Genomic DNA, 25,773 nt, shown 5'->3' with positions numbered 1-25,773 from the left:
TTGTTCTCAACTAGCCTACCTGGTTAAATAAAGGTGAAATAAAATAATTACATGATGCCTTATTGTATTCACAGTCTGGAATAAATATATGGACTGCTTAGGTAAACAATCTATAACACAACTGATTCAACCAAATGTTAATGTTCTTCAATCTTGACCATTATTAGTTTGAAGCAGTGTTTTACCAAGGAGCTGGACTGGAACAAAAGTGTCCTGCCGTGCTATAGATAACAATGTGATGAAGATACTGCACAACAGTAATCAGAAACATTACCCTCAACACCATAAAGAATGGAATACAATGAGCAGATACATTATGATTAAGAAAAACAGCTCCAGAGTCTCCACCCAGAAAAAAAAAACATCAGCTTCCCCATGATGGGCTAAGGCAGGCTCCACTGTACATCTCACAGACTCACCCCACCCACCCTCTGTCAGCTCTGACAACACACATATATATATATATCAAGAGAATAACCACCCGTCTGTGGCAGACTATCAAAGAAATGAGCAGGGCAGAGTTGATAAGATGACCTTGGGAAAGGAACAGGAGAAGAGGCCTCCTTAAGTTAGGGGAGAGAAACAACGGCCTGGGAACAGTTAGGCTGGCAAAAGATAAGCACAAAAAAAAAGAAAAAAAAAGAATGTATGAAATGAAATGTATGCATTCACTACTGTAAGTCGCTCTGGATAAGAGCGTCTGCTAAATTACTAAAATTTAAATGTAAAAATGTATCACAAAGGTGTGATGCTATTATGTATCTAAATATGCCTCATACTCAGTTTTCCTCTGGTTGCGTTACAGCTCCACCAACTATTCTGTTAAACAGCCCTCCCAGCCCTCTCAGCCCTCCCCCAACACAATATGATATCATTCTATCCTGTACTTTTACAGCTCACAAAAAGGAAGCCACAATGACCAGCTTACCATGCATAACAAGTCAACCACACCAGACTGTTTAGTTAAATAGAAGGTTCTGGATCACAGTGCTGTCCCTCTCTGACACCAGTCTGAAACATGCAACCTCAGGAGTACCTACAGTCTGAGCTAAATGCATAAGAACTACTAAATATGAAGAAAAAAAACACTTCACTACTATAATAAAATGCAATTGTATTTGTCACACGCGCCGAATACCGTGAAATGCTTACTTACAAGCCCTTAATCAACAATGTAGTTAAGAAAAATAAAGGTTAAGAAAATATTAACTAAATAAACAAAAAATATATATATTTTAAGTAACAATAAAATAACATTAACAAGGCTGTATAGAGGGGGTTACCGGTACCGAGTCAATGTGCAGGGGTACAATTTAGTTGAGGTAATTTAGGTAATATGTACATGTAGGTATAGTAGGGGTAAAGTGACTATGTATAGATAGTATATATTGTGTAAAATGGCAGGGAGAAGTGAGGGGAGTGGTTATTGAGGGGAGATATGACAGCCGTTGGCTCCACCCCAGGGCCTTATATGGACGTCCTGCCCCAACAAGGAAAGGCTGTTGTTCGTTAAGCCAGAGCGTACTGGTTTATTGAGCAGCCTGCACAAAAGGGCAGAGTAGGAGAGAACCAAGAGTGGTATGAAGTGTGAGAGAAGTGAGCGCAATATCTGTGTGATTACCTGGACTGTTGGATTACCCCCCTTGTGTATCGGACCGGATTAGCTGAGAACCCGAGTGTGAGGATTACACCTGAAAAATGGAATGGACAACATGAAAGGCTTGTGGACTGTGAGTTGATTGGTGAATTCCCCGTTCTTTCCCTGTGTACAAAAACCTCAACTTCCCTTCTGAGCTTTTGAACTTGATGATGTGGAAACCCCACACCCTTGAGCCTGCTAAAATATAGAGTAGCAGCAGCTTAAATTTTTCGGGGGGGGGGTGTAATGGAAATTTTATGATTAAAGGTTTGACTAAATGATTTCACTCAGAAACCGTATAACCTGTTGAAATGTATTCGAAATAAGGCTATAATAATGGGTTAAAAACAATATTCCAACACTGTGTGTGAGTAAGACACTGTAACCACTTCAAAGAAATGAGCAGGGCAGAGTTGATAAGACGACCTTGGGAAAGGAACAGGAGAAGAGGCCTCCTTAAGTTAGGGAGAGAAACAACGACCTGGGAACAGTTAGGCTGGCAAAAGATAAGGAGACAGGTGGTCTGGGTACTGTGGAAAAATACAGCCGCCTAAAGCTGGGTGGAGTTCTCTACGTGTGTGTGTGTGTGTGTGTGTGTGTGTGTGTGTGTGTGTTAATATAAAAGGCTTTGTACATTGTAAGGATTTTCAGGGTTAAGTTAGGGTTAAGAACATTGATAACTTAATTCCTGTAACAATTTGGTCCTTCAGCCGGAATCCAAACTCTGCCCCTGTCTTCCTAAGGTAACACTCCGAAAACCGTGTACGGGCGGGTCATTGACTCGTAAATTAAAGACCTGTCCCCTGAAATTGGGGTTCCATAACAGGCCGGTAAATATCTAAGGTTGACAGAGATGGTGACGGAATCCAACCTACATTGCTTTTCCCAGCCTACAAGACGAAGGTCAGTAAATCTTTATTTACGAATTTGGGGGAATAATTTAAGATATCTTGGATTTGATGTTCTAAATACTTGGAATTTATCAAGAATAGGAGCTTAGTTATTCTACGCAGATTCACTAAGGTGTTTTTACTTTGTGTATTAACAAAATCGATAAGGGAGCAGGTCCGCAAAGACCTGAGGTACATGTGCACTACCATAAATAAAACTAGCTTAAACATTCATCAAAACCGTACTTCTTCGTCCATTTCGGGCTAAAATAAATGTTTATTTTATCTTTTCACAGCATAAAACGCTCATCCCCGGTTAATACCGGGATCCCCTTAGAGGATTTACTACCCATGTTCGTTAAATTACTATCGTAGTTAATCTGCTCCTTCTCACTCTGTGTCTACTTATTATTAATCTCTATGTGTGTGCTGTCTACCGCTATTATCATTAACCTAGAATTTTAGAATAATTATTTGTCTTTTATGTGTATCTATTACCTACTGGTAATTTCCTCTAGTATCCCAGAATAATTACTTTTGATAGATCCATTAGGTCTCACATGTAAATGGCTTTTGACCATCTTATCTATCTCACACGCAATTATCCTCTTACCCCTGTGGAAATTTCCCAATGTGTCTATGTGTTGCTATGTGTCTTATTCTATGTGCTTTTTTAAAAACTCTCATTCAATTACTTTTATGTGTATCACAATCTGTGTTACAATCCATGTGCTCTATTTTATGTCTCCTCTTCTCTTTGACCCTTTACTTCCCATTTTAACCTGGTTTTGTTCTATTATGACTACTAATTTGGAGCTATGATTATCTTACCTTGTTTAATTCCAATCTGTTAATTTGGATCTATAATTAATTTACCTCGTCTTGTTTAATTTAAATCTGTTCATTTGGATCTACCATTAGTTTACCTTGTTCTGTTTAATTTAATGCTCTCGCCTCTCTCTTTCTCTCCTCCTTTTTGGACTTTATTTCAGTGTTGTCTTTTGAATCGGATCTATGGTTAATTCACTCTTGTTAATTGACCATTTAAGTTCTCTTGTTCGCATAGAATTACCGTCCTCTCTCACAAAACCTATTTTATAGCCTCTCCTCTCCTCAATTTAGGACTTTATTTAGGTATGTCTCTTGATTCAGATCTATGGTTAATTAACCATTTAAGTTATTCTATTTGCACAAAATCACTGTCCTATCTCACAGCACTTATTTAATATCCCTTAATAACCTCTCGGCCACTTCAAAGAAAAACACTGACCTCAATTATTAACCTCTATGGGCTAGGTGCGTCCCACCTACTCAACAGCCAGTGTAATCCCGTGGCGCGATATTCAAATACCTCAAATGCAAAAACTTCAATTTTTCAAACATATGACTATTTTACACCATTTTAAAGACAAGACTCTCGTTAATCTAACCACACTGTCCGATTTCAAAAAGGCTTTACAACGAAAGCAAAACATTAGATTATGTCAGCAGAGTACCAAGCCAGAAATAATCAGACACCCATTTTTCAAGCTAGCATATAATGTCACAAAAACCCAGAAGACAGCTAAATGCAGCACTAACCTTTGATCTTCATCAGATGACACACCTAGGACATTATGTTATACAATACCGTACGTTATAAAATACGCATTACCGTACTTCGAAGCATGTCAACCGCTGTTTAAAATCAATTTTTATGCCATTTTTCTCGTAAAAAAGCGATAATATTCCGACCGGGAAATCGTTTTTTATTACAAAGAGAGTGAAAGTAAAAGCATGCTATCCCCTCATGCAGGAGCCTCAGTCTAATGGCCCTCTGATAGAGCACTTGCCAAACGCGCTAATGTGTTTCAGCCTGGGGATGGAATTACATCGTTCAGCTTTTTCACGCCTTCTGAGAGCCCATGGGAGCCGTAGGAAGTATCATGTCATGCCAGAGATCCCCTGTATTTGTTAGAGATGATCAAGGAGGGCAAGAAATGGTCAGACAGGCCACTTCCTGTAAGGAATCTTCTCAGGTTTTGGCCTGCCAAATGAGTTCTGTTATACTCACAGACACCATTCAAACAGTTTTAGAAGCTTTAGGGTGTTTTCTATCCAAAGCCAATAATTATATGCATATTCTAGTTACTGGGCAGGAGTAGTAACCAGATTAAATCGGGTAGGTTTTTTATCCGGCCGTGCAAATACTGCCCCCTAGCCCCAACATGTTAACATCTTACATCTAGACGTTCCGCTAGCGGAACACCTGCTCCAATATCCAATGATGGGCGTGGCGTGAATTACAAATTCCTCAAAAATACAAAAACTTCAATTTTTCAAACATATGACTATTTCACAGCATTTTAAAGACAAGACTCTCCTTTATCTAACCACACTGTCCGATTTCAAAAAGGCTTTACAGCGAAAGCAAAACATTAGATTATGTCAGCAGAGTACCAAGCCAGAAATAATCAGACACCCATTTTTCAAGCTAGCATATAATGTCACAAAAACCCAGAAGACAGCTAAATGCAGCACTAACCTTTGATCTTCATCAGATGACACACCTAGGACATTATGTTATACAATACATGCATGTTTTGTTCAATCAAGTTCATATTTATATCAAAAAACTGCTTTTTACATTAGCATGTGACATTCAGAACTAGCATACCCCCCGCAAACTTCCGGGGAATTTGCTAACAATTTACTAAATTACTCACGATAAACGTTCACAAAAAGCATAACAATTATTTTAAGAATTATAGATACAGAACTCCTCTATGCACTCGATATGTCCGATTTTAAAATAGCTTTTTGGTGAAAGCACATTTTGCAATATTCTAAGTACATAGCCCAGCCATCACGGGCTAGCTATTTAGACACCCGGCAAGTTTAGCACTCACCAATATCAGATTTACTATTATAAAAGTTTGATTACCTTTTGTTGTCTTCGTCAGAATGCACTCCCAGGACTGCTACTTCAATAACAAATGTTGGTTTGGTCCAAAATAATCCATCGTTATATCCGAATAGCGGCGTTTTGTTCGTGCGTCCCAGACACTATCCGAAATGGTAAATCAGGGTCGCGCGCATGGCGCAATTCGTGACAAAAAAAATCTAAATATTCCATTACCGTACTTTCGAAGCATGTCAACCGCTGTTTAAAATCCATTTTTATGCCATTTTTCTCGTAAAAAGCGATAATATTCCGACCGGGAATGTCCATTTAGCTAAACAGAGGAAAGAAAACAAAGCTTTCGGTCGACGCGGGCACGAGCCTGAGTCTCACAGTACTGTAACCAGCCACTACCCAAACGCGCTACTTTTTTTCAGCCAGAGCCTGCAAAGCCACGATTCAGCATTTTGCCGCCTTCTGAGAGCCTATGGCAGCCGTAGGAAGTGTCACGGGACAGCTAAGATCCTCACTCTTCAATAAACAGAGACAAGAAGAACGACACCTTGTCAGACAGGCCACTTCCTGCATGAAATCTTCTCAGGTTTTTGCCTGCCATATGAGTTCTGTTATACTCACAGACACCATTCAAACAGTTTTAGAAACTTTAGGGTGTTTTCTATCCAAATCAAACTTATATGCATATTCTAGTTTCTGGGCAGGAGTAATAACCAGACTAAATCGGGTATGTTTTTTATCTGGCCGTGAAAATACCGCCCCCTACCCAAGAGATGTTAAATGTTGAAAGATTGGAATCAATGGTTAAACAAATAAATAGGGTGTGTGGGGATAAGACAGAGAAGCAGCGTACAGAAGGCCTCGAAACCGCTCGTGTTTGGCTGGAGGAAGCTGGAAAAAGAGGGGAGGGGGCCAAGAGAAAGGGAGGTAGAGAGGCAGAGACACAGAAAGGAGAACAGGATTTAGTAAACTTATTAAGAAAGTGGAGAAAGGGAGGAAGTCGAAAAAAGTGGATAGAGACAGATGCTTTAACTGTAACAACCCGGGTCATTTCGCTAGAGATTGTGAAGCACCGTGTAAACACTGCAATAAAGTAGGGCATAATAATAGAGACTGTAAAAAGAGTGAACCGGTTCAGGTAGAGCATCTAACAGTAACTGTAGGGGTAACTGTGTTCAAGAAGAAAAAAAAGACAAGAAAAAATGGATAGGAATAATGAAATTGTTGCAACTGTCAGAAGTTGGGGCATTATGCAAGGGATTGTGAGGCACCGTGTAAACATTGTAACAAAACGGGACATAATAACCGAGATTGTAAAAATCAGAAAGAGAAAATGGGAAATGGGGAGAGTAGAGAAAGGATAGAAGCAGACGATAGAAAGCCTTTTAATTGCGATAAGACAGGACATTTCGCCCGGGAGTGTAAGGCTCCCTGTAAACCTTGTGACCGAGTAGGACACAACCACCAAAATTGCAACCCTGAACAATAGCCTTGGTGGTTCAGTGGTAGAATTATCGCCTGCCATGCGCGAGACCCGGGTTTGTATCCCAGCCTATGCACCATGGGACTAAAATTAAATTAAATTGTTATGTTTTGACTGGAACGAGACTGGTTGTTAGTGGCTGTTTAAGATATAAACCGAACGTTTTGATGGCTTGTTTAGTTCAAATTGAAGAGACAGTTACCGAAATCTAATGAATTATAATGAGCGGATAGGTGATTGCGATAGAATAGTACCGAGTGAAATTGGGTTTTTTCTTATTTGAAGGAGTTGTATTAAGTATTTTATAAATTTGGCGGTTTACATGGTACATTTAAGGTCATAGACATTTCATAAGTGTGAAGCCGAAAGACAGGAGAAGGTTGTAACATATGTTTAATCTTACGATAGAGGTAAAGCAGAACGTTGGGTGAGTACACTGCTCAAAAAATAAAGGGAACACTTAAACAACACAATGTAACTCCAAGTCAATCACACTTCTGTGAAATCAAACTGTCCACTTAGGAAGCAACACTGATTGACAATAAATTTCACATGCTGTTGTGCAAATGGAATAGACAACAGGTGGAAATTATAGGCAATTAGCAAGACACCCCCAATAAAGCAGTGGTTCTGCAGGTGGGGACCACAGACCACTTCTCACTTCCTATGCTTCCTGGCTGATGTTTTGGTCACTTTTGAATGCTGGCGGTGCTTTCACTCTAGTGGTAGCATGAGACGGAGTCTACAACCCACACAAGTGGCTCAGGTAGTGCAGCTCATCCAGGATGGCACATCAATGCGAGCTGTGGCAAGGTTTGCTGTGTCTGTCAGCGTAGTGTCCAGAGCATGGAGGTGCTACCAGGAGACAGGTCAGTACATCAGGAGACGTGGAGGAGGCCGTAGGAGGGCAACAACCCAGCAGCAGGACCGCTACCTCCGCTTTTGTGCAAGGAGGAGCAGGAGAAGCACTGCCAGAGCCCTGCAAAATGACCTCCAGCAGGCCACAAATGTGCATGTGTCTGCTCAAACGGTCAGAAACAGACTCCATGAGGGTGGTATGAGGGCCCGACGTCCACAGGTGGGGGTTGTGCTTACAGCCCAACACCGTGCAGGACGTTTGGCATTTGCCAGAGAACACCAACATTGGCAAATTCGCCACTGGCGCCCTGTGCTCTTCACAGATGAAAGCAGGTTCACACTGAGCACATGTGACAGAGTCTGGAGACGCCGTGGAGAACATTCTGCTGCCTGCAACATCCTCCAGCATGACCGGTTTGGCGCTGGGTCAGTCATGGTGTGGGGTGGCATTTCTTTGGGGGGCCGCACAGCCCTCCATGTGCTCGCCAGAGGTAGCCTGACTGCCATTAGGTACCGAGATGAGATCCTCAGACCCCTTGTGAGACCATATGCTGGTGCGGTTGGCCCTGGGTTCCTCCTAATGCAAGACAATGCTAGACCTCATGTGGCTGGAGTGTGTCAGCAGTTCCTGCAAGAGGAAGGCATTGATGCTATGGACTGGCCCGCCCGTTCCCCAGACCTGAATCCAATTGAGCACATCTGGGACATCATGTCTCGCTCCATCCACCAATGCCACATTGCACCACAGACTGTCCAGGAGTTGGTGGATGCTTTAGTCCAGGTCTGGGAGGAGATCCCTCAGGAGACGATCCGCCACCTCATCAGGAGCATGCCCAGGCGTTGTAGGGAGGTCATACAGGCACGTGGAGGCCACACACACTACTGAGCCTCATTTTGACTTGTTTTAAGGACATTACATCAAAGTTGGATCAGCCTGTAGTGTGGTTTTCCACTTTCATTTTGAGTGTGACTCCAAATCCAGACCTCCATGGGTTGATAAATTGGATTTCCATTGATTATTTGTGTGATTTTGTTGTCAGCACATTCAACTATGTAAATAAAAAAGTATTTAATACGATTATTTATTTCATTCAGATCTAGGATGTGTTGTTTAAGTGTTCCCTTTATGTTTTTGAGCAGTATATATTGGCTGTAAAGCGGTTCAGGTTTGGATAGTTGAATCGTAAAAGCTCTGTGATAGTTTCTGGTTAAAGATTCTTGGTTTGATTGTTTAGTAACACCAGTGGATTGAACAGGAAGTGAATGTATTCTAGCCGTATAATCTTTTTCCATTACGTGAAACAATGTCAGGTCAGTAAAGTGAATTGCAGGTTGAGTTTATTTTATTTCGCAGGAACAGTGCAAATGAATCACAGTTGTGCGTGTGCCTGGCCGGCGCTTTCCTGTAGGACGTAGAGTCGCAAGCTAACTCGAGGACGCGCTCTTTGTAAGGGGTTAAGTGTAACCGAGGTGGTGCGCGCTAATAGCGTTTCAATCGGTGATGTCACTCGCTCTGAGCCCTTGAAGTATAGTTTTGGTACCTCTGTAATAAAACAATTTCATATGTTTCGGAAATTAGCCAGGTTGCATTTGGTTATTTGAATTACCTTTTTCATTTGCTTTTTAAAAGAGCGGTTGGACTCAAGTATGAGGCAGTGGAACTTAAAATCAGATATCACGTGGAACTTTTGCCCTGATACATAGACATCTGTCTTAGGGGCATCAGTTGTTTTCTTTGTGTGAAACATTGATCAATGTATCATCTGCATACATTGGAACTTCAGGCCCTGTATAGACAGAAGGAAGATCATTAATTGTTTTTACTAAATTTATGCAACAGGTTGAAGTTATTTGATCGCTGAAAAGGGGTTATGGGTTTGTTTATTGTTTACTGTTGTTTATTTTGGGTGTTGATTTCACTTAATTAAACATTGTATTGTCTGATGTGTTTGAGTAGGATTCTTTCCTCCAGAACGGATGGAAGTCAACTGAAGTATGTATGTTAAAGGAGACATGGGAGAACACGTCTCAAACAACATTTTTATTAAATGCCTGGGATTAAATATTGCTGATTCCATACGCTGAGAAATGTACTACATTTGCGACAGAATTTAGTTTCATTTAGTGGGGTAACAGGAACAATCCAAAGGTGAAAAAGCTATCACATATTTGTTGGACATTGGTCTAGTAATGATACCAGGATAATTATATCTAATGGTAGCGCATGTGCAGTTAAGCATACACATACATTGATGTAGAATAAAACTAATGATTGGGGGGAGTACAATGGACTTATAAGTATCATTAGGTTTTGTTTGTAGTCAACGTTTGGGTTTCTGAATCAGTGTAGTATGATGAAATGCTGACCAAGTGGTTGTATTTTCTGGAAAAAGTAGAGTTTCAAATTCCTAGGGACAGGCCATGATTCCACATATGGAATCTTAGAAGTTATACACCCATGGAATCGTTAAAGTTTTGTTTTCTGAGATTGAATTAAACACGAAGTCTTTGGATAAGGGAAATGTTCTGGGAACCTGAGATAAAATATGTTGAAGGTTTTTCTTTAATTTGTCTAATAAAGTAAGAAACACTTCTGTGAAGGGGTGGTATGACTTTTGACCCCTCTGGTGACTTTTCCTTTGTGGTCTGATCAGCCGCATTGAAAAGCCAAGGTCATTTGTGATACTGACTTTAAACCTGTTGGGGCTCGGGGGCAGTATTGAGACATTTTGAAAAAAATATGTGCCCATTTTTAACTGCCTCCTACACCAACTCAGAAGCTAGGATATGCATATTATTAACACATTCGGATAGAAAACACTCTGAATTTTCTAAAACAGTTTGAATGGTGTCTGTAAGTATAACAAAACTCATATTGCAGGCAAAAACCTGTGAAAAATAGATAAAAAAAACGTGAATTTTGTGACTGTACTATTTAGTGTCATTGTTTTATAGATACCATAGTGAGAAAGGATTAATTTCGCAACACCTACGGCTTCCACTAGATGTCAACGATCTTTATAAAGTTGTTTGAAGCGTCTATGATAAACAGAGAGCAAATTAGAATGCAAGGAAGTTGACATGTCATCACTTCATTTTTTTGCGCCTGCGCATAAATCTGAGAAGCGTGAGTTTGTCATTAATTGTTTATCAAGACATAGGATAGGTTGTGTGAAAATATTACTGATGTTTAACGTTTAAAAATGGACCAAAAGATTAATGCTAAACAAGGTTTGACATGTTTGAACGAACGTAAATAGATTATTTACTAGGTTTTTTTAGCTTTTCGGCGTGATTTTACAACCCCCCCCCCCACCACGTTTTGTGGGAGCATAATGAACGCTAACTGCTTGGTGTTATTTGGACATAAATTATGAACTTTGTCAAAAGAAACCACATTTGTTCAGGACCTGGGAAATCCTGGCAGTGCCTTCTGATGGAGATAATCAAAGGTAAGGGGATATTTACAATGTTATTATCGATATTAGATGATGCTAACTGTATAGCATAGCTTGTTGTTCTTAGCATAGCACCCCGTTTATTGCAAAATGTGATTTCCCAGTAAAGTTATTTTGAGATCTGGCCATTCGGTAGCAATTACGAGATTTACATTTACATTACATTTAAGTCATTTAGCAGACGCTCTTATCCAGAGCGACTTACAAAATGGTGCATTCACCTTATGATATCCAGTGGAACAACCACTTTACAATAGTGCATCTAAATCTTTTAAGGGGGGGGTTTAGAAGGATTACTTTATCCTATCCTAGGTATTCCTTAAAGAGGTGGGGTTTCAGGTGTCTCCGGAAGGTGGTGATTGACTCCGCTGTCCTGGCGTCGTGAGGGAGCTTGTTCCACCATTGGGGTGCCAGAGCAGCGAACAGTTTTGACTGGGCTGAGCGGGATCTGTGCTTCCTCAGAGGTAGGGGGGCCAGCAGGCCAGTGGTGGATGAACGCAGTGCCCTTGTTTGGGTGTAGGGCCTGATCAGAGCCTGAAGGTATGGAGGTGCCGTTCCCTTCACAGCTCCGTAGGCAATCACCATGGTCTTGTAGCGGATGCGAGCTTCAACTGGAAGCCAGTGGAGAGAGCGGAGGAGCGGGGTGACGTGAGAGAACTTGGGAAGGTTGAACACCAGACGGGCTGCGGCGTTCTGGATGAGTTGTAGGGGTTTAATGGCACAGGCAGGGAGCCCAACCAACAGCGAGTTGCAGTAATCCAGACGGGAGATGACAAGTGCCTGGATTAGGACCTGCGCCGCTTCCTGTGTGAGGCAGGGTCGTACTCTGCAAATGTTGTAGAGCATGAACCTACAGGATCGGGTCACCGCCTTGATGTTAGTGGAGAACGACAGGGTGTTGTCCAGGATCACGCCAAGGTTCTTAGCACTCTGGGAGGAGGACACAAGGGAGTTGTCAACCGTGATGGCGAGATCATGGAACGGGCAGTCCTTCCCCGGGAGGAAGAGCAGCTCCCTCTTGCCGAGGTTCAGCTTGAGCTGGTGATCCGTCATCCACACTGATATGTCTGACAGACATGCAGAGATGCGATTCGCCGCCTGGTTATCAGAAGGGGGAAAGGAGAAGATTAATTGTGTGTCGTCTGCATAGCAATGATAGGAGAGACCATGTGAGGATATGACAGAGCCAAGTGACTTGGTGTATAGCGAGAATAGGAGAGGGCCTAGAACAGAGCCCTGGGGGACACCAGTGGTGAGAGCGCATGGTGCGGAGACAGATTCTCGCCACGCCACCTGGTAGGAGCGACCTGTCAGGTAGGACGCAATCCAAGCGTGGGCCGCGCCGGAGATGCCCAACTCGGAGAGGGTGGAGAGGAGGATCTGATGGTTCACAGTATCAAAGGCAGCAGATAGGTCTAGAAGGATGAGAGCAGAGGAGAGAGAGTTAGCTTTAGCAGTGCGGAGAGCCTCCGTGACACAGAGAAGAGCAGTCTCAGTTGAATGCCCAGTCTTGAAACCTGACTGATTAGGATCAAGAAGGTCATTCTGAGAGAGATAGCAGGAGAGCTGGCCAAGGACGGCACGTTCAAGAGTTTTGGAGAGAAAAGAAAGAAGGGATACTGGTCTGTAGTTGTTGACATCGGAGGGATCGAGTGTAGGTTTTTTCAGAAGGGGTGCAACTCTCGCTCTCTTGAAGACGGAAGGGACGTAGCCAGCGGTCAAGGATGAGTTGATGAGCGAGGTGAGGAAGGGGAGAAGGTCTCCGGAAATGGTCTGGAGAAGAGAGGAGGGGATAGGGTCAAGTGGGCTGGTTGTTGGGCGGCCGGCCGTCACAAGACGCGAGATTTCATCTGGAGAGAGAGGGGAGAAAGAGGTCAAAGCACAGGGTAGGGCAGTGTGAGCAGGACCAGCGGTGTCGTTTGACTTAGCAAACGAGTATCGGATATCGTCAACCTTCTTTTCAAAATGGTTGACGAAGTCATCCGCAGAGAGGGAGGAGGGGGGAGGGGGAGGAGGATTCAGGAGGGAGGAGAAGGTAGCAAAGAGCTTCCTAGGGTTAGAGGCAGATGCTTGGAATTTAGAGTGGTAGAAAGTGGCTTTAGCAGCAGAGACAGAAGAGGAGAATGTAGAGAGGAGTGAGTGAAAGGATGCCAGGTCCGCAGGGGAGGCGAGTTTTCCTCCATTTCCGCTCGGCTGCCCGGAGCCTTGTTCTGTGAGCTCGTAGTGAGTCGTCGAGCCACGGAGCAGGAGGGGAGGACCGAGCCGGCCTGGAGGATAGGGGACAGAGAAAATCAAAGGATGCAGAAAGGGAGGAGAGGAGGGTTGAGGAGGCAGAATCAGGAGATAGGTTGGAGAAGGTTTGAGCAGAGGGAAGAGATGATAGGATGGAAGAGGAGAGAGTAGCGAGAGAGAGAGAGCGAAGGTTGGGACGGCGCAATACCATCCGAGTAGGGGCAGAGTGAGAAGTGTTGGATGAGAGCAAGAGGGAAAAGGATACAAGGTAGTGGTCGGAGATTTGGAGGGGAGTTGCAATGAGATTAGTGGAAGAACAGCATCTAGTAAAGATGAGGTCAAGCGTATTGCCTGCCTTGTGAGTAGGGGGGGAAGGTGAGAGGGTGAGGTCAAAAGAGGAGAGGAGTGGAAAGGAGGAGGCAGAGAGGAATGAGTCAAAGGTAGACGTGGGGAGGTTAAAGTCACCCAGAACTGTGAGAGGTGAGCCATCCTCAGGAAAGGAACTTATCAAGGCGTCAAGCTCATTGATGAACTCTCCAAGGGAACCTGGAGGGCGATAAATGATAAGGATGTTAAGCTTGAAAGGGCTGGTAACTGTGACAGCATGGAATTCAAATGAGGAGATAGACAGATGGGTCAGGGGAGAAAGAGAGAATGTCCACTTGGGAGAGATGAGGATTCCAGTGCCACCACCCCGCTGGCTCGATGCTCTAGGGGTATGCGAGAACACGTGGGCAGACGAAGAGAGAGCAGTAGGAGTAGCAGTGTTATCTGTGGTAATCCATGTTTCCGTCAGCGCCAGGAAGTCTAGGGACTGGAGGGTAGCATAGGCTGAGATGAACTCAGCCTTGTTGGCTGCAGACCGGCAGTTCCAGAGGCTGCCGGAGACCTGGAACTCCACGTGGGTCGTGCGCGCTGGGACCACCAGGTTAGAGTGGCAGCGGCCACGCGGTGTGAAGCGTTTGTATGGCCTGTGCAGAGAGGAGAGAACAGGGATAGACAGACACATAGTTGACAAGCTACAGAAGTGTTGTTTCTTGTATTATTGTCTCCTGTGTCTTTAGAGAACTGTTTCACTTTGATATCCTTTTTCTTCTGTCCTGATTTTCTCTTTCTTTTCTTCTGTTAACTAGATATTCTTTGTTGTTCTTCGTTAGCTAGCTAGCTTCTTCCAAAAAGAGTCCCTAGCAACATGATGATAATATATTATTCTTTGAATGACAATATTATAATTTACCAATGTTTTCGAATAGTAATTTTGTTATGTTCACCGGAAGCATTTCAGAGAAGAAAAAAATCTGAATTTCACGCTACTGTAAAATGCTGTTTTTGGATATAAATATGAACTTGATGGAACAAAAAATGCATGTATTGTATAACATAATGTCCTAGGAGTGTCATCTGATGGAGATTGACAAAGGTTAGTGCATAATTCTAGCTGGTTACTGCTTTTGGTGACGCCTGACCTTGAATTGAAAATGGATGTTTGTACTTTTGTGGCTATGTACTGTCCTAACATAATCTAACTTTATGCTTTTGCCGTAAAGCCTCTTTGAAAATCGAACAATGTGGTTAGATTAAGGAGATGTTTATCTTTTAAATTGTGTAAAATAGTTGATTGTTTGAGAAATTGAAATTATTCGATTTTTGATGTTTTGAATTTCCAGCCTTGTTAGCAATCCCGACTCGGGGTTCATTGCTAACCTGTAGCCCCTTAAGGAAATTTGTAGAACTGATAATTATGATGGAGTTAAAGTTCTTAGACAATTGGTCATTTTAACCAATGAGAAGACAGAATGAGGATCATGGTACAATAATTTTTCTTGGTGGAGTAATTCAGATTAGTCATTTTGATCTGATTATGTTATTTGAAAATATTTTGACCAGTAGTAGGGGTATTTTTTACATTATCTAGATAAGTATTTTCCCTTAGGAAGTCAGCTGTGGTTGTATTCAGTGGAAGAGATTTAACACAACAAGGCTGTGGAATTGATATAATAGTATTATTATATTTTGTTGTTGACTAAGTTTAATAATGGTAGACTTATGTCAAGTATTTAGAAGGATATATTCTAAGCCAACAGGACAGGAATATATATGACATATGTAGGTGATCCAGGATCATTCAGGGTATTGAGATTAATTTAAGAAGCTATGGAATAATCTGGATATTAAGACTAAGACAGGTTGATTTTTCTAAAATTCAGAAGTGCAACCAAGGAGACAATGAGACATTTAGTCAATATTTGGAAACAACCCATATTTGTATAATGAAAGTGTCTGCCCAGCCCCTGGGCCTGTTCCGCAGGGGCCTGTTCCGCAGGGGCCTGTAACAGTCAGTATTTGCCAGTTCTTGCTGTGAGCTGTTACCCCACTCTTCTACCAAGGCACCTGCAAGTTCCCGGACATTTCTGGGGGGCCAACAGGTTCCAGACGTGCTCAATGGGATTGAGATCCGGGCTCTTCGCTGGCCCTGGCAGAACACTGACATTCCTGTCTTGCAAGAAATCACACACAGAACGAGCAGCTTGGCTGGTGGCATTGTCATGCTGGAGGGTCATGTCAGGAAGAGCCTGCAGGAAGGGTACCACATGAGGGAGGAGGATGTCTTGCCTGTAACGCACAACTTTGAGATTGCCTGCAATGACAACAAGCTCAGTCCGATGATGCTGTGACACACCGCTCCAGACCATGATGAACTCTCCACCTCAATCCCGCTCCAGAGTACAGGCCTCGGTGTAACGCTGATTCCTTTGACGATAAACGTGAATCCGACCATCAGCCCTGGTGAGACAAAACCGCGACTCATCAGTGAAGAGCACTTGTCGTCAGTCCTGTCTGGTCCAGCGATGGTGGGTTTGTACCCATAGGCGATGTTGCCGGTGATGTCTGGTGAGGACCTGCCTTACAACAGGCCTACAGCCCTCAGTCCAGCCTCTCTCAGCCTATTGGGGACAGTCTGAGCACTGATGGAGGGATTGTGCAATCCTGGTGTGACTCGGGAAGTTGTTGTTGCCATCCTGTACCTGTCCCGCAGGTGTGATGTTCGGATGTACCGATCATATGCAGGTGTTGTTACACGTGGTCTGCACTGCAAGGACGATCAGCTGTCCGTCCTGTCTTCCTGTAGTGCTGTTTTAGGCGTCTCACAGTACGGACATTGCAATTTATTGCCCTGGCCACATCTGCAGTCCTCATGCCTCCTTGCAGCATGCCTAAGGCACGTTCACGCAGATGAGCAGGGACCCTGGGCATCTTTCTTTTGGTGTTTTTCAGAGTCAGTAGAAAGTCCTCTTTAGTGTCCTAAGTTTTCATAACTGTGACCTTAATTGCCAACCGTCTGTAAGATGTTAGTGTCTTTACAATTGTTCCACAGGCGCATGTTCATTAATTGTTTATGGTTCATTGAACAAGCATGGGAAACAGTGTTTAAACCCTTTACAATGAAGATCTGTGAAGTTATTTGGATTTTTACGGATTATCTTTGAAAGACAGATTTCTGAAAAAGGGACGTTTCTTTTTTTGCTGAGTTTAACATTACACTGTCTAAAGCACTGCCAATTATTTTATAAGGTAAATAAATAAAAAATATTGCGTGACCCCCACAAAAAATAAATGGTGTGATCAAATCATAGGCTGGCTGGTGCCACCAACTGAAACATTTGGGGGCATTGGGGAAAATGTTAAAGCCCTGTCAAGGGGTGTGATTATCTATTTCCGGCAGAGTAATGGGTTCTTATTCCAATTCGGCTGTTGGAAAGATAATCATGTGATAGGATGTTATTCAGAAATGTGTTGGTAGGACAAAGCTATGTAGCCTTAGTTAGGCATATGGATGTCAGTGATTTACGTTTACTATAGCTTAATGAGGCAATAAAAATGTGATGTGTCTAAATTGAAAGGCGATTTATTTGACTGAAATGGCCCACTGTTTTCATAATTTTGACAATAACTAGACTAAATCATTATTCAAGTGACAAATGTGACTAAGACTTAGTGATATTTTAGTCAAAATTAAGGAACTTAAACTAAGTTCCCTCTCTTAGAGCAGCTCATAGATTCACTTTCTATGAGCTCTCTCCCTCTCTCTGCTCTGATAGACATGAGCCTGCAACTCATCTCTCCAGCCTTGCACTTCATTTATTTCTTTATAGAATCGTACCTGCGCGAAGGGTTCTGGAGGAGCTGCATCACCACTGATAAATTGAAAAACATTTGCCAAAGTTAGGTTAACTGCTGTCTGTTCAGAAATAAATGTAATAATTCTGAATAGCCTACTACACCATGAAAATACACAATTTATCCACAGAGGATCAAAAGCCTCTTTCTAAAAGTTGCCTAGCTGTGGATTGTGTAGCCCAATAACAAGGCATAGCCTAGTCAGGAACACGTGGCAAATCTTTCAGTGAACAACATGTACACAAAACAGGCCTTTCGCTAATATTTCAAATACAATCACGGGAAAACACAGGTTGGAAACCAAATGGCTCCTGCTGAAAAGAGAAGACTAATCTGTCTGCTGTAGGCTAACAAAATATTTGATCAACTTCCAAATATTGCTTTACAAAGTAAAACGAGCGCGATGCAGGCTTTTGGCACGAACACGCATTTTTAGGACTACAATTTCCTCCTCATATTGTAGCCTACAATATAGGTCTCCACACAACTAGGCCCAAACCGGTGTGAGTGGCACCTACTAACATTCCCGTTCAAAGGCACTTAAATCTTTTGTCTTGCTCATTCACCCTCTGAATGGCACGCATACACAATCCATGCCTCAAATGTCTCAAGGCTTAAAAATCCTTCTTAACCAGTCACCTCCCCTTCATCTACACTGATTGAAGTGGATTTAACAGGTGACATCAATAAGGGATCATAGCTTTCACCTGGTCAGTCTACATCATGGAAATAGCAGGTGTTCCTAATGCTTTGTACACTATCTACATAGGCTATTGTTACACACGCCTCTTGGAGGGAATGCAACACCCTGCTACAACTCAACTCCCCGTGGAGTGAAAAGGGTATGTGATTGTAGGTGCAGGTAAGGATGACAGAGGCAGAATACTACTGTTCACAGGGAATTTATTTCCTTAACACGGTAATGTGGGGAAAAGGGGCTGGATGGAACCAAAGCAAAGGAAGTAAAAGTTAAAGCCCCCTCTCCTCCCTACGTAACTTTAACACCTCCTGGCGCGCTAACCAAAATACAGGCAGTGGTCCAGCCAGGTCTTAGTGTGCATAGACAGTACATACTACAAGTTATGTATGCCCGCAGGCCTCTTGCCTAAACACTCCCAAGGTGTTTTAATTACTAACTTAAAGTGAACAATTGCAATAATCACAAACACAATCCTTTTGGCATACACATACCTCAGAAGTAGTAGCTACAAAATACTTTCAACAAAACTGTTACTGGGCAACAACCAACATAGGAGCTTTCTCTTCTTGACAAAGGAACACTGGCTTTTATCCAGCTGGAGAAGGAGTTGGTAATTGAAAACAGCTGTTTCCCCTGACGAGAGGGAGTGTTCAGAGCTCCAACCAGCTGCCTAGAATCCAGGAAGCCATTTCCTGAAATACACACGTACAAACCCAAAACAACCCAGAACCTGGGGAACGTAACAGCTATAATGAAGGTATACAATTGGAACTAAATGGCTACATAGCGTATCATTGGAGACATATTCACACTACAGATAAGGTGTCAACATATTGGGGAAGAGAGGCTAATTACTGCTGCCAGTCACGATTTATGACCTCTCTCCAGCCATCTAGAGATCTTATCTAGTAGGCCACAAGTACAGTGAACATGTGCAAGCTCACCAGGCAGTCTAGAATATTCTACTGACTTAGCTGAAACAGTACACACTTTCTTGCAGTAATAGTAGCAATCACATAATAATAGTCACACACAAGCAATGGTTACATTAGCTGGCAATTCTGTACTTCGGTGGTAGTGTGCATTAGCTAAACAAAAATATTTTTTCAATTGAACCTTTTATTTAAAACCTCTTTGGGCTAGGGAGCAGTATTTTCACGTCCGGATGAAAAGCGTGCCCAAAGTAAACTGCCTGCTACTCAGGCCCAGAAGCTAGAATATGCATATTATTAGTAGATTTGGATAGAAAACACTGACGTTTCTAAAACTGTTTGAATAATATCTGTGCGTATAACAGAACTGATTTGACAGGCGAAACCCCGAGCACAATCCATCCAGGGATTTTCTTTTTGGAGCTCAATCTGTTTTCCATTAGGTTTCTATGGCAATCCCTTTTTAATAGAAATATGCTTGCAGTTCCTATGGTTTCCACTAGATGTCAACAGTCTTTAGAAATTGGTTGATGTTTTTCCTTTGAGAAATTAAGAAGTAGCCCTTTCCTTTCTGAGAGTCAAGCCAAGTGTACTTTTTTTGTTCGGGGTGCGCGACCTGGAACTCGCTCCACTTTCATTTTATCCGCTATTGAACACAGTATATTCCAGCTTAAATTTGATCTATTATTTACATTTAAAAATACCTAAAGTTGGATTGGGAAAGTTGTTTGAAATGTTTGGACAAAGTTTACAGGTAACTTATTAGATACTTTGTAGGCATGTTGGGCGAGTTGGAACCGGTGTTTTTCTGAATCAAACGTGCCAAATAAATGGACATTTTGGGGATATAAAGAAACAATTTATCGAACAAAAGGACCATTTGTGATGTTTATGGGACATTTGGAGTGCCAACAGAAGAAGATCTTCAAAGGTAAGGCATGAATTATATAGTTATTTCTGACTTTTGTGTAGCACCTGCCTGGTTGAAATCTGATTTTCATGTGTTGGTATGCTGGGCGCTGTCCTCAGAAAATCGTATGGTCTGCTTTCGCCGTAAAGCCTTTTTGAAATCTGACACTGCGGCTGGATTAACAAGAAGTTAATCTTTAAACCGATGTATAACACTTGTATGATTTATGAAATCTTATTATGAGTATTTCTGTTTTTGAATTTGGCGCGCTGCAATTTCACTGGGTGTTGTCAAATCGATCCCGCTAAAGGGATTGGCGTGCGAAGGGATCCATAAGAACTTACCTAGTTAAGTCAGTTAAAAACAAATTCTTAATTACAATGATGGCCTACCAGGGAACAGTGGGTTAACTGCCTTGTTCAGGGGCAGAACGACAGATTTTTACCTTGTCAGCTCGGGGATTCTATGTAACAAGATAACCAACACTAGTAGGTTTCAGTAGCATGCATTAATCATCATCAACAATATGAGGCCCCGACTTACATTGCGGCACGCACAGTTCTATAAAACACACTGAACTTGTTGCCCAGCCAAACTTCTTCTTCATCTTTGGAATCTGGTTGGCGGATCGCATCCAGCTTTTAGGTGCATACACCGCCACCTACTGTACTGGAGAGTGAGGCCAGTCACGGCCTACCTACTGTACATCAAATTCTCTCCATTAGTCTGGTTCCTCTAAGAAATTGAAAAATAGCCATAGACACCACCACCTAGACTCATTAAAAACCCACTACCCCATTCCACTACTTTGAACCTATCTGCTCCTGCACCATGCCAACGGCTCGGGAGGACAGGACACCACCCCTCAACACACCCTGTAACTCTTCTGAAGTCAAATCTTGTATACCCAAATATATCTTTGCAGCTGCCACCATAACATCTATTTTCTGTGAATGCTATGAATGCTAAGAAGCCAACCTTACTAAAGCATAAATCACTCGTTGGCCTATCCCACTGTGCTGGCACAGATGAACTACTCACAGGGATCCTCTCAGGATCCCTAACCCTTGACCCATCTTCCTCTACTTTCTTCACTGTCTCAGCATATGACACCTTATGCACTACTGACTCTAGCCACTTCAACCTGCCTCTCTTGCACCGGACACTTCCAATCCCCAGCAACATGGGCACCCCTACAGTTAACACCAGAACTTTATCCACCAAAACTAAACAATCCTCTGTCCCTTAAACGTGGCACCTGAAACACCGCAGTGGATTAGGCACAAAAGCTCTAACAGGAGCTTGTCTGGTAGAGACTCTGACTCAGAACTCAAAAGGACTGACAGTGACTCCTCTGTTTCACCACGCTCTCAACCAGGTCTGCGACGCACCATACGACGGGTGTCACAAACACCAAGAATCTTCAACTTCAGTTGCTCCACCTCCACACTTAATGCTACCCCAGAAATCACTCATTTCAATGGTGCTCTGTTCCTAAGAGCAAAGGAAGAAACAGATCTTGACCAAAGTTGCGTGACACGGGGCGCCTGCTCCCCTGGTCAGAAGAGACACAAACAAATGGCACAAGTCCACTACTTGTTACCTTCACTGATTCAACTGCACCCAACTCCTTTCCCACCCACCCTGAAACCACAAATGGGATCTGCCAAAAGGCAAGGGTCCACTTTCTCCAAAAATGTCTCTTCTTTTGGACCATATTCTTCTTTATCATGTCCAAACTCAGCAGTCCTCACTCTCGTCAGGTTCCATCTCTGATCTACTGGAGCACAAGCATTTAGCTACACTCGCATTAACATCTGCTAACCATGTGTATGTGACCAATAAAATTTGATTTGACGTATAACTCTTTTTGCACTTGACGCCAAGTATCCTCACCACCCAGCTTCCCTTTACACTCAGCTCCTTCTCGGCTGTCATCACTGCACCTGCCATCGCAGTTAATTCCACCTCACTCTTGTCAGGTTCAATTTCGTTCTGCTCTTCCAAAAGCTTTGATATCCTCCATTACATATTCACTCAAAACACATTCCACTTTTCTCCTTTTATCTCATCCACCTTCTCTTTCATCAGATCTTCCAGAAGACTGCAATCCCTCACTGCATATTTACACATATGTTACATTTTCCTCCTTTTTCTTCCCTGTCTGCCATCTTACCGCCCTAGCCTTCCGCCTCCCCAGCCAAACTTTACGTCCTCATCGGCTGAAGATGACAACCACTCTGAGCTAGAGAGGGTGTGGCCAGAGTCCAAATGTCCATTCGGGGCACACATTGGCTGAAACCAGGAGGCTGTGATAGACAGCTGAGAAGGGAAAAGTCACCCTAAAGGGACTGTGGGGAAAGTCACGTGCACAGGCATGGCCTTTTTAAGCAGATTGTCTGGTCAAACACGATCTTATCTTTTGTTGACATTACAACTGGAAATGAGGGTATAATAGCTTAAATAGTGGAAAGTTGATATAAAGAAAATGAAACACTGGTGTTAGTGATAACAAACATATAAGATAGAAGTAATGCTATATGTAGATTAGGACTCAGGGAGTAAACTTCAAAACATACTGGAAATACATAGGAGTTGGTTGCAGTCTTTATCAGTATGCAAAATATTTCACTGTGTTAAGAGACAGGTGAAGAGAGGTTATATAGCAGTAAATGTGTTTACTGTTGTCAAATCACCAGGCTACATTATATCAACTGTGAAGTAGTTTACGTGTCAAGGAGAGAAGGATAGAGAACGGTAATGCTGTATGGAAATAGTATCAACATCAAACAAAAGCTTGAGACACAGAGTGAGCGTGAGAGAGGCGCGGAATTTCCCCAGCATTTCCCTACAGCTCCATTTTGGCCTAATGATGAGTTCATAACAAAGTGGGAAGGTGGTAATAGCATAGTGTCCCATTTCAATCAAAAATAGGGATCACCTGACCATAATGACCATGTGAACATGGACAGTACCAGAGGAAAAGCTGCAAGACATCAGCGAGGGGCCTATTTGAATCAGGGGAGCAGCAGAGATAAGCCACCCTCAAAAAGCTGCATTTCCCCTGGTTGTGAAACTTAAAAGGGGAGAAACACTGTTTCCAGTCTCTCTGTGCCAGTTCGTAATGTATGTTTCGTTAACCAGCGTGTTTTTCACCGTACTCCTTTTTCCAGTCTTCCCGGTTTTGACCCTTGCCTGTTCTGGACTCTGTACCTGCCTGCCTGGCCATTCTGTCTGCCTTGACCACAAGCCTGTCTGCCACCTGGACTCTGATCTGGTTTTGACCTTTTGCCTGTCCACGACTATTCTCTTGCCTAAACCCGTTGGATTAATAAACATTGTAAGACGCCAACAATCTGCCTCCTGTGTCTGCATCTGGGTCTTGCCTTGTGCCTTGATACAATACTCCAGTTTTAAGGGAAATATTCCACCAACAAAAAAAAATATTTATTCCATTGTTTGGATTGAGTTAGTGGAGGGTACATTTAAAGGAGTAAGTTACAGTCAGTCTTCCCCCCTCTGTGTGAATAAAACGTGCCAAGTCACTGCATAAGTTTCCTGCAGTAAAAAGGGGAAGTGACAAGTGAGGGCAGTTAGTGAAATGGTAAAGATGGGAAATAATTAAGATAAAGATAATTATCCGTCAACAACTTGTCAAGTCATCATGGTACACCGACAGCAACATCTCACCAGTCAAATCAGTCATACAGGTGCTATATCTTTGCAACATGCAATCATTCTCAAAGAGTCTTTGCAACCGAGCTGTATGTCTGTCTAAGATGTGCATCTCAGGTGACTAAATAACAGTTACTGTCTTACTGTCTGTCACACCCATTTAGAATGCAAGAATGACATCTTCAAATCGGCAAGCATATGTTAGAATTGCTTTGGAATGTTTCCACCTGATTTCCAACTTGACTGTATCCACAACTTAAGCCCAATGTATTGGCACCAATGAATCACTAATGAATCAACACAGACAAATAGGAGATAGAATAAGGCAATGGTAGACTTGAAAGATCACAAAATGCTAATAACAGTTTGTTACAAAACTGTCTGGCCTTGTGACTCATCTGAAGCATCTGCAGCCTGTATGGTACAGTTAACTTCCTCAATAAGGAAGTGGCATTAATACTGGCAATTATCACAGTTAGACATCAAGAGTCAAATCTCTTGGTCCTCATACTGGCAAGTAGGCTAAGCCACAAGTCTTTTGAATCATCAGGAATTCTGAGAAATGATGTGACTGTATTGAAATACATATGAAGACAACTCATGGGAACAAATCTCATCTAGGCTGACTGCATTGAAAGGTGGTGCCACTTCAGCCATGTGACCCACTTTAGGTTAACCACAGGTTATTCAACAATTACCCCAATTATTTTGTTAACGCTTTATTTGGATATTCTCAAGTAGATGACTTGGAGATGTTCAGTAACTGTCCACAACATTTCAACTAAAAATCCACTAACCCTAGCCTTAACCCTCGTCCTAACCCTAACCTTAAACAAACCCCAGCCATAACCCTAATCATTACCCTAACCCTTTTTCTAAACCTAACCCTAACCATTACCCCAACCCTTATTCTAAACTTAAACGCAACCTAAGCAAGCATTTTCTTATCAACAGATAGTATGATCATCTGTAGATCACCTATATGGGACTATCCAAATAAAGTGGGACCATTCTGTTTATTGCTGTAATTTTCAGCCAATGGTATATTCATAATTTGCTTATATGTCTGTTTTGTTTGGAGTATGTTATTTTATGCCCAGGTCAATTCCATGAAAATAAGCCATGGATATTACATATGAGAAACTAGATCAGTATGTCATAAAACAACATTGATGAACAATACAAGAGAAGAGAACCACGTGTTTGTTTGTAGAGTGGAGCGGAGTGGCTGGGGCCAGGTGGGATGAGAAGCAGATGATGTAATGGAATTATGACAAAGCAGGTTATTTTTGGCTACTTCAAGCAATGCAGTGTGCCTGGTTAAACATAAATATAGTTTTGCCGACATTACTGGAAATGAGAGTAAAATAGCGTAAATAGGGAAAAGTTTATAAAAAGAAAATGATGTATGGTCTTCCCTGTGGCTCAGTTGGTAGAGCATGGTGTTTCCAACACCAGCATGGTGTGTGCAACGCCAGGGTTGTGGGTTTGATTCCCACGGGGGGCCAGTACAAAAAATTCAAAAATGTTTTAAAATGCATGGAATGTATGCATTCACTACTGTAAGTCGCTCTGGATAAGAGCGTCTGCTAAAATGACAAAAATGCTTAAAAAAATATATACACTGCTCAAAAAAATAAAGGGAACACTAAAATAACACATCCTAGATCTGAATGAATGAAATAATCTTATTAAATATTTTTTTCTTTACCTAGTTGAATGTGCTGACAACAAAAGCACACAAAAATAATCAATGGAAATCCAATTTATCAACCCATGGAGGTCTGGATTTGGAGTCACACTCAAAATTAAAGTGGAAAACCACACTACAGGCTGATCCAACTTTGATGTAATGTCCTTAAAACAAGTCAAAATGAGGCTCAGAGTGTGTGTGGCCTCCACGTGCCTGTATGACCTCCCT

At 42.3% G+C, this 25,773-nt stretch overlaps 1 long non-coding RNA gene across 1 annotated transcript; it reads left to right on the top strand.

Moving 5' to 3' along the window:
• The first annotated feature begins 1,462 nt into the window (after positions 1–1,462).
• Positions 1,463–25,411, top strand: LOC123727783 (uncharacterized). Its single transcript, XR_006759663.1, has 3 exons — positions 1,463–1,730; positions 2,383–2,542; positions 23,351–25,411. It is a non-coding gene; the product is annotated as an uncharacterized lncRNA (long non-coding RNA).
• The last annotated feature ends 362 nt before the right edge of the window (positions 25,412–25,773 follow it).

The sequence above is a fragment of the Salmo salar genome, chromosome ssa16, assembly GCF_905237065.1.
Source record: "Salmo salar chromosome ssa16, Ssal_v3.1, whole genome shotgun sequence".
NCBI lineage: Eukaryota > Metazoa > Chordata > Actinopteri > Salmoniformes > Salmonidae > Salmo > Salmo salar.
This window is presented reverse-complemented; position numbering and strand designations above follow the sequence as displayed.